A 9,440-nucleotide genomic window follows, 5' to 3' on the forward strand; every position below is an offset into this window, starting at 1 on the left:
CTATGGCTGATATCAACTGTTTAATTATGTAATAAAACCCATTACCACCGTGAAAGGCTTTACATCTACTGCCCTAGACTATTTATCCTCCTTGCTGGGGTCAGCAGAGATTGGCAGGGAGTCTTTTTCACATAATTAGAAAATATTACACCAGAAGTAATTACATGCAAAGCAATGAGGTTATTGTCCAGAAAGGGGTGGGGAGGTGGGGAAAACCTGTAGTCACTCTCAGGAAATCAACAGCCAGAGGCAGAACTGGCTATGTTAACATCTAACAAGATAAGTTGTATTCATGAACTTCTTTGTTGCATGGCATCTCCTTTGTATAATTACCTAAAGATAATACAAATAAATGAAGCATATTAGGAATTCCAGAAAATAGCAAAAGAGCCTTAGATGCAGTATGTGGGCTTTCTGACCAGACGTTCTGCACTGACATTGGCACTGACATTGGTTCTGTGACTACTAACAGAGTTAGTAGTTAGATTTGAAAGAAGCGCTTTCAAATCTTTCCCATGTACAAGATATGAAAAAATTGAAGATTACGGTTAATATCAGACCGAAAGATTCCTCACTACACAGGAGTTAAAGATCTCTGAAAATCAGCCCTGCAAGTTCAGATCCTCTGAATCTGAGTTCAGTTAAATAGGAAAGAAGAAATATATGAGAATGAGCAAGGGTCACCTGTGGCTGGCATAAGCAGGAAATACTTTTTGGAGAAAAACCTGGTTTTACTTTTGGCCAAAGAGTTATATTTAGTTAAGATCACATTCATTTGACATATAACATGTTTTTTAATAGTTGGCAAGAGTTTCTTTCCTAAACAGAAACATTTTTCAAAAACTTTTAGAATACTTGATTATTTATAAAGTCTCCAAGGTGGAAATTCAGACATATTAACCTGTAATTAAATAATCTGAAACAAATTTCTTCCACGGATTGGAATGAAAGTTCTAGTCATATAAATGCTTCACAAAAAATAAATAAACATATCATACCTAGAGACCTAAGTTGAGACAATTGACTTCACAGAGAATTTTCAAAGTCAAATTTAGCAGCTCTTCTATTTCATAACATGAGATATAAAATATAGGTCTGCTTATTTTTTCTAATGTGTTCCCTACTACCATTAATTTATCAAGAAATAAAGAACATTTTATTATACCATTCAACCTCTCCAAATTCACCTCTTCCACTTTAAAGAAAGAATCTGATCAAAACCAAAAGTTTCAAAATATTGGAAATTATTTTAAGTGAAACTTTCCCTTTCCTATCCAGCAGAGAAAATATCTTTCATAAGCAACATTAGATATAAAACCTCCACAATGGATGCACTAAGAAAGGACCTAAACACTGGGAAAAAATAATACAAAAGTTTTGTTTTTTTTTTTTAAAGTAGAGGTGTTCCTAGGTGGTCTGGAGACCTCGCTTATTTTTTTTCCTCCCCCTCTGCTGGCCGCGGAGCTCACTGTCCCTGTCCCTGCTGAGCTGATGCGCAGGGAAGGGGACTTGGGAGCAAGATGAGCACCATGTTCTCAGACACCCTGCTCATTCTCTTCATTTCCGTGTGCAAGGCGCTGCTCGCGGAGGGCATAACCTGGGTCCTGGTTTACCGGACAGACAAGTACAAAAGACTGAAGGCAGAAGTGGAAAAACAGAGTAAAAAAAAATGGAGAAGAAAAAGGAAACAATAACAGAGTCAGCTGGTCGACAGCAAAAAAAGAAAATAGAGAGACAAGAAGAAAAACTGAAGAGTAACAACAAGAGATCTGTCAATGGTTCGAATGAAATCTATGTTTGCAATTGGTTTTTGCTTTACTGTCCTAATGGGAATGTTCAGTTCCATATTTGATGGTAGAGTGGTGGCAAAGCTCCCTTTCACCCCACTCTCCTACATTCAAGGCCTGTCTCACCGAAACCTGTTGGGAGATGACACCACAGACTGCTCCTTCATCTTCCTGCACATTCTGTGCACTATGTCAGTTCGTCAAAACATCCAGAAGATTCTCGGTCTTGCCCCTTCACAAGCTGCCACCAAGCAGGCCCGTGGATTTCTTGGCCCGCCACCTCCTTCTGGGAAGTTCTCTTGACCTCACACAGAAGAATTGTTTAATTCTTTTCATTCTTTTTAGTCCCTCAATTCAGACTGGCAACTATTTTGTAGCAACAGCCATGGGTAGCAAAAGTACTTGGGCCGTTTTCTAGTTTTGAATTATTTCTCAGCATTTTGGATATAATGAGAATGGCACCAACAAAAAAGTCATACACTTTTTTTTTGTAGGTGGATTGAATACTTAAGTTCTGTTAATTTTTTTACATAATCAAAAACAAGTATCTTTCTTGTTTCTCTTAAATGTTTCCTGTGGGACTGACACTCAAGGCAATATGTATATGCTATGTGCCATGGAAGTTGGCCCTTATGCTCAATTAAGAGAGCTTGGAGAACAATTTAGTTTGTGTAACTAAACTTAATTAGAACTATTTGTTGTGTTTTATTAAAAGCTAAATATATTCATTGAGATCAATAAAGCGCCAAATTTTTAGCTATTTCATCTACAAAGATATCTCTTTTATATTGTTTTAAAGTACATGTTCTTATTAATCTGAATGTCAAGATAAGAATTAGCCAAGAAGAATTGAAACATTCAGTGGATTTCTTTACTAATACCAATACGTTCTCATGTGTACAAATGATGGTTATCCCAGTGTAGAAGTTGGAAGGCAAGAGGACCAAGGAAAGTAAGGACTCGGGAGTTAAAAATAAAAACCTTCGTAGTTCCTTTCATTTTTTTTACAATCTGCTGTATTCTGTGAGTGTTCTGAGATTGCAGTTATGTGCAGTTAATCTGGCATAACTTCCTTTGAGTCACAAAGATCTTTAATTTTTACCTGCAATCTTCCTCCTATAATCAATGGAATTAGAAGGCCTTTGTGGACTAATAAGTCTATCAATAAATATATACCCAGTACTAAAAAAAAAAGTAGCCTGCAAGTCTGCAAGTTAGAAATGCATGGTGACAAGAATTCTGCTTGCTGCCATCAGGATTCCAAATCATAATTCCTTACTTTTTTCCTTGCAAGGACTCAGAAAGATTTATCACAGAATCCCACGACTTGACATCAGCCATCATTCCAGAGCTTCCTTAGAGCATCTCTAAAATAAAAATCAACGAAGCACATACTAGCAATTGCAACCACAGGAACAAAATTTCTAGACCCTCATCAACTTAGAACTTCCAGAACTGTCTCCAGGAAAGAAACCTTAAAGGCTCAAAAAATTCTCATTGCTATGAAAATTTGGTTGAAAATAAAATGAAGCTAGAAAATCTCAATCCCAGTGGAGTCTTTCACATGTCACATTTCACTTAAAATCAGTCGTTTGTTCTCAAAATTTGACCTTGAAGCTTCTGCCAGTGAAGATATTCAGCAGCTGACAGCACAGGACAGTGGCAGACCTGATTCATATCCTTTCCTTTATTATCTACCTGCCATGAACTGAAAAATTTACTGAGCATGTCTATTCTGTGTGTCTTCATCTGTAATACCTTCAACTCTGTTTAGTTGCTTTGCTGAGCAAATATGATGTCTCATGTAAGGCCCTCAGCATAGGGCTTACACAAAATAAACACTTGGTACTCTATGTACAGATAATATAATTTAAGCAATGATTTTTGGCCTTGTCATATGTACAAATCATCCAGGGAATTTTAAAAAAGTCTCTAGGCCCAGCCTACAGATGAGGCAAAGTAAATTAGAATTGCTGATGATAAGACCCAGACATCAATACTTTAAAGCTCCCTGGATTACTCCCTGTATTAAAAGAACCGAATAACACATTTGTAAGACTGCCCAATTCCAGAGCTGGAGAGCTCAAATGATTACACTGTATGTCCTTCCAAAGAGACATGGCTACAAAAATAATTAGTGGTATCAACAAGCATATTTTAAATGCCCACTGCGTGGAAGATAATAAAGTCTTCCTTTCTATAGGATCTTTGAAACACCAAAAAAAAAGGACTTTTCTGTGGATTTCCTCTTTCCTAAAACTGCTTAAGAATTTTGCCCCCTTGTTTATAGTTTCGAATGGTTAGATGCCTTCTTGTCACATCTGTGCTGTACGTGGTGAGCTGCCTGCCAGAGGAGTTTTATCTCAGGAGAAATCACTGAACACAGCTTTGCTCTGATGCCAGTAGCTGAGGGAAGGAGGTAACAGTTGGAATAATTAGAAGGGAAGAGGGAGGTGTGGGGCTCCCTTAGGAAAGCACTCCTGTCAGAAGCAATGGAAGCAGATGTTCCTACAAATCAGGGCTCAAGGGATGAAGCAGCAACACACCCCTCCCCCTTCCCTTGTAGCAAGGGTCCATACAGTGCAGCTACCCTTGGAACAATTAACATAGGATTTTAAGTCAAAGCTCTTGTTCTAATTTCACCTGTCCCTCTGCTTCAAGATGCTTATGACATGGCTTGTGATTAATCAACATGACAATCATAAGTGCAGATAGAAATGTAAATGCTTGAGGTTTACAATAGAGCAAAACCTAGGTACATAAGGCCACATAGTATGACACTAAATGAAAGGACCTCCAGGATATAGAAACAAAAGCCATATAATGAGTGATTGTTGTTCTTAATGTACTATGTTATCTCTCATCTCTTTTGCTGTCCCTTGGTTATCTCATATTCTTACAGTATTTCACCTTGTTATCTGATATATTGGATATATGCTTATTTGGTTATTTGAAATAGGATAGGGAAGGGAGGAAAACAAGAACAAGATGAGGAGCGGGGTGGGGGGAGGGAAATCGGGACCAAGACATGAGAAAGGGTATCAATGTATGTGAAGTCATGCACCTTCTATCTGGTGAATATAATGTAATCTTTCTAATAATTACAATCAAAAATACATGAAAAAAAGAAAGAAAAGTAAAATCTTTAGTCACTTTGCCTCTACTCAAAGCTCATCTCCAGTTTCTTTCTAGTCGCCTGCTGAATCGACTGAGAACAGTGGTTGGAAAGCTAGTTTCATTTTTTTTTTTTCAAATCCCTTTATACACTGTGACTCAAAAGGCAACCTCCCATTACATTTAGGCCATAGTAATGGCAATTAAAGTGACACTGAATTCCCCCAAAAGATTTCATCACAGCTTTACATTCATATTGTCTGCCTAACTGTCAACCTATGCATAGAAAACAATGAAAGGGTAAATTAACTTGGTGACTTTTTCAGAATGGTATCAATACAAAGATAAATCAACTGACAACCCACCCTCAGAGGAGAATGAACTTCTGCCAGTCAAAGAGTAGATAAAAACTTTCCAGGTCAGTTGCACTGATATTTCCAGAGGCCAGAATGAATCTAGATATTTACAAAGCTGTTGTCACATTTAAGGTCTGTGACTAAGAAGTGATTTTTTTCACTGCATTTTTCCATAATTTTCTTTGTTTTCACATATTAAGCAAAAGATTTTTTCTCCCTATCTAGAAGATATTTTATAACAAATGGGAAATACTAATATGAAGCAAAATTTTTCTTTTAATTTCAGCTGCTGTTTACAATGATAATCTAAAACCTAACAGTAGAATTTTTGGAATTCAGAAAAACAAATAGAGGAGATGGATTCGGGAAAGCAGAATGGGCAAAGCTCAAATTTATTGAAATCAATAAGAAATAAATAAGAAACCAATAAGAAATCAATAAGAATTTTAAGCTAATAAGTGAAGTAAATACAATTGAATGCATAATACAAAATCAAAATTGTAGTCTTTGACTTCTGAAATTTAAAAAGAGAGCTTCAACACACATAAAATAAAATGATTCCATTGGTGTTTATCTTCTTCAAAATGCATACATGTGTATCAATGTAAAATAATCCTTTTATCCTTATATATTATTTGAACTCTTTTGGTGTGTGTGTGGGGGGGGGTAGTCCTAGGACTTGAACTCAGGGCCTGGGCAATTTCTCTGAGCTTTAATGCTCAAGACCAGCTTTCTATTACTTGAACTGCAGCTCCAATTCTGGATAGTTACTTGGAGATAAGAGTCTCACAAATTCGCCTGTCTGGGCTTCTTTCAACTCATAATCCTCAGATTTCATTATCCTGAGTATCACAGACATGCACCACCAATGCCCAGCTATATTATATGAAATATTTTTATATGTAATAAATATTAATGTTCTCTATTTGTTAATATGATACATTTCCATTTATATATGCATATATTTTCAGATTGTTATGTATGAAAATCTGTACACAAACATGCAGAAATCATTTAGGCAGTCATATTCTTCCAGAAAAGTCAGCTACTTATTTTGATGGCCCACCCTAGAGGTTTACTTGTTCTCCTGATGAATAGAAACTCACTGTTCTGTTCTTCCACTTACCCAAGTTAAGGTAACTAATTGTTTTGCTCATTGCTTCTTATCCTATTTGAAGATGAAAATACCATACATTTTGATTTTTAATTTTAGAGAATCAATTTTATTTCTGTATTTACCCACTCATTTGTGGCTCTGTTGAATCAAGTAACTAGCATATATAACAAAAAATGCTAAGAACAGAAGAGCCCTGTGTGTCAGTATGACCTTTCTTTCTCTATTCCCCTTATTTTTAGTAATTTGTATTAAATTATTTTAATAGAGTAGTGTATTGTTATTCTAAAAATAGCAATGCTGAAGGAAAACATCTCCTGGAAAACATGGAAAGGTCAAAGGAAAGGTCTAATTACCTACAAAATATAATGGCATCTGTCCTACAATTTCAGTATTAAGAAGATATTTACTTAAGGCTATCAGGAATGACCTTTCTCACAATAGAAAGTGTAAGTAACTATATCCTAAGCAGTCATTTATAAAGTCACTGTTATGCTTCAGGGAACAACAACAAAAACCACCTTTTGAAGTAATCATCGAAAATAAATAAGAAATATGTTGAACACAAATGATAGTCTTTTAGATTAGTATAATAATGTTGATCAAATTCTTTCTCTAGATAGGTACAATTACACAATGCCTCAAAGGTTATTTTGAAATGGTATCAGCAAGCTCTAGTAGGTCAAGCTGACCAGTCTCTGAGATGAAAAACCCCATGCTCACTGAAAAACTTTCTGCCCATCAAACTGGTATTTGGAGTCTGAACCTAGCCTGAGGGTGATATTTAGAAATACTTGAGAGTTCATTTTAAAAAGACATTATTTAGAATTTTTTTGTTTCCTTTTCCTTTCTCTTTCACTTGCTCTCCTATTTTCTCCTTTCTGTCCACATTACTGAATCTGTGCTCTTCCATGACTCATTTACAATATGCGGTTTGAGATAATTTATAAATAAATAAATAAGTCATACTGTTCTATTGTTATTAATGCCCAAATAGATAATCAATTAAAATACCACTAATCTTATTTTGTACATTATTTTTTGTTATTAAATAAGATGTGTGTTTTTGAAAGTACCAGGAGAATGAGCAAGGCTCTTCTTGTCAAATGAACCAACTTGCAACCTCTGCATTTACTCTATTGTGATAAGCCAGGCTCTTTAGAGAATTTTTTTACTGAGAAGTCCTCCATAAAATTGATAATTTAGAGAAATGTTGAAAAAAGAGACAATGTTTAATCGTGATATGTCTTCATACATAAAAGAGAAAACAACACCAATATTTTCTGACTTAAAGTGAAGCATATTTTTTTGATATCCATTGCTCATGCCAGTAAACCTAACTAGTTAAGAAACTGAGATGTGAGGATTGTGGTTTAAAGCCAGCCCAGACAGGACAGTTATGAGACTCTTATCCCCAATTAAACATCAAAACAGTTCCTTTGCTGCTCATGGTTGCATGGTTCATGGATCAGTACATTTTCAAACAAAGCTGATAGTTGAATTACACTAGGCTCAGATTCTTATGTCTCATACTCTTTTCTTTTTTAAGTCCAACCCTCCTCCATCCCTCTCTGAGGACTTCAGTTATTGTATTGAACTATGCAGATATCTAAGTTAGTCATCGTATTGCAAAATTAGTTAACCTTTAGTAGATCTACAATCTTAACTCTTCCTTTCCAAGTAATAATATACTCATTAGTTCCAGGAATTGTGGAATGGTTTTAACTATGTCCTCTTGCTGCAAGTCACCCACATGAACTCTCATTCCTCACTTCTGCTGCATTGTATCCATGAACAGTCATACTATGATAAGGAGGATTCCACAAATACTGAGCTAGAAACATACCACAGTGTCAAAAGTTATTACCATTCCCTGAAATAAACCCTATATTCAGTTTACATATCTAACAATACTCAAGGGGAAAAAAAGGTTTATTATGTGTTATTTACCCCTTCAGTGAGAGAAGATACTAAGGGACAAGTAAGTCCAAGACGTAGAATCCAAAACAGCAGATAGGGACTCCATTAGAGGTTCATTGAAACCTTTGAAACTGCTTGTAGGTGCATTTTTCTGAGGACCTACACTCCTTCAGATTCTTCAGGGACCTATGATATAAAACAAATGATAATACCTATTTCATAGTGTTGTAGCTCCATTCAAAATGCCTTGAAACTGAAATTTCCACTGCCACTGATAACCTCAGTATCAGATCTGAACAATTGTTTTGGCTTTTGTTTAAGGATCCTTTAGAATGCAACAGAAACTGACTATTGAAGTAATGAGAACCTGTGTGTGTGTGTGTGTGTGTGTGTGTGTGTGGCAAATCAATAAGCAAAACTGACGCTCTGATTCTGAAAATGATGACATTGTCTATAAAGAATCAGTTTTACAAACACTCATTTTTCTACCATTCATTTTCTGATGATGGATTTTTCTGTTCCTTGGAGAAGTAATCTATTAGGACACACTTCCCCAAGATGTTTTTATACCCTGTATTCTATTTCCTGTTGTGAAGTGCTATTTTTAAATGTTGAGAATGGGTTAAACTGCATTTTATCTTTTAATTAGTGATAAATTATTATGTTCTGCTCTCTTTTAATATTATATGCCATGATTTATTAATACATATTTTCATGTTTTGCCTTTCCTAGACTGAATTCTTTTTGTTTTTTATTGTAATTAATAGAAGAGCTACATTATATTTGCCAGATAGAAGGTGCATTATTTAACAATCACCGCTACCCCTTCTCATGTTTTTCTTCCCATTTCCCTCCTGCACTTCCTCCCCTCAACTTACTTCCCCCCTTCCTTATTCTATTTCAAATAACCAAATAAACATATATATAATCTATCAGATAACAAGGTTAGATACTGTAACAATATGAGATAACCAATTGAGAACAAATGAGATGAGAAATAACAGTACATTAAGAACAACTGTCACACTTTATATGGTTCTTGTTTCTATATCTTGGAGGTCCTTTCATTTAGCCTCATCCTATATGGCCTTATGTATCTAGTAAACCTCTTCTAGGAAAGTCCAAAGTTTCTACTGATTAGGACAAATG

The 9,440-nt window shown here is 35.5% G+C and overlaps 1 pseudogene; it reads left to right on the plus strand.

Moving 5' to 3' along the window:
* The first annotated feature begins 1,520 nt into the window (after positions 1–1,520).
* On the plus strand, positions 1,521–2,343 carry LOC150064264 (calcium load-activated calcium channel pseudogene; annotated as a pseudogene).
* Positions 2,344–9,440: the final 7,097 nt, after the last annotated feature.

The sequence above is a fragment of the Megascapheus bottae genome, chromosome 4, assembly GCF_031878675.1.
Source record: "Megascapheus bottae isolate mThoBot1 chromosome 4, mThoBot2.hap1, whole genome shotgun sequence".
Taxonomy (NCBI): domain Eukaryota; kingdom Metazoa; phylum Chordata; class Mammalia; order Rodentia; family Geomyidae; genus Megascapheus; species Megascapheus bottae.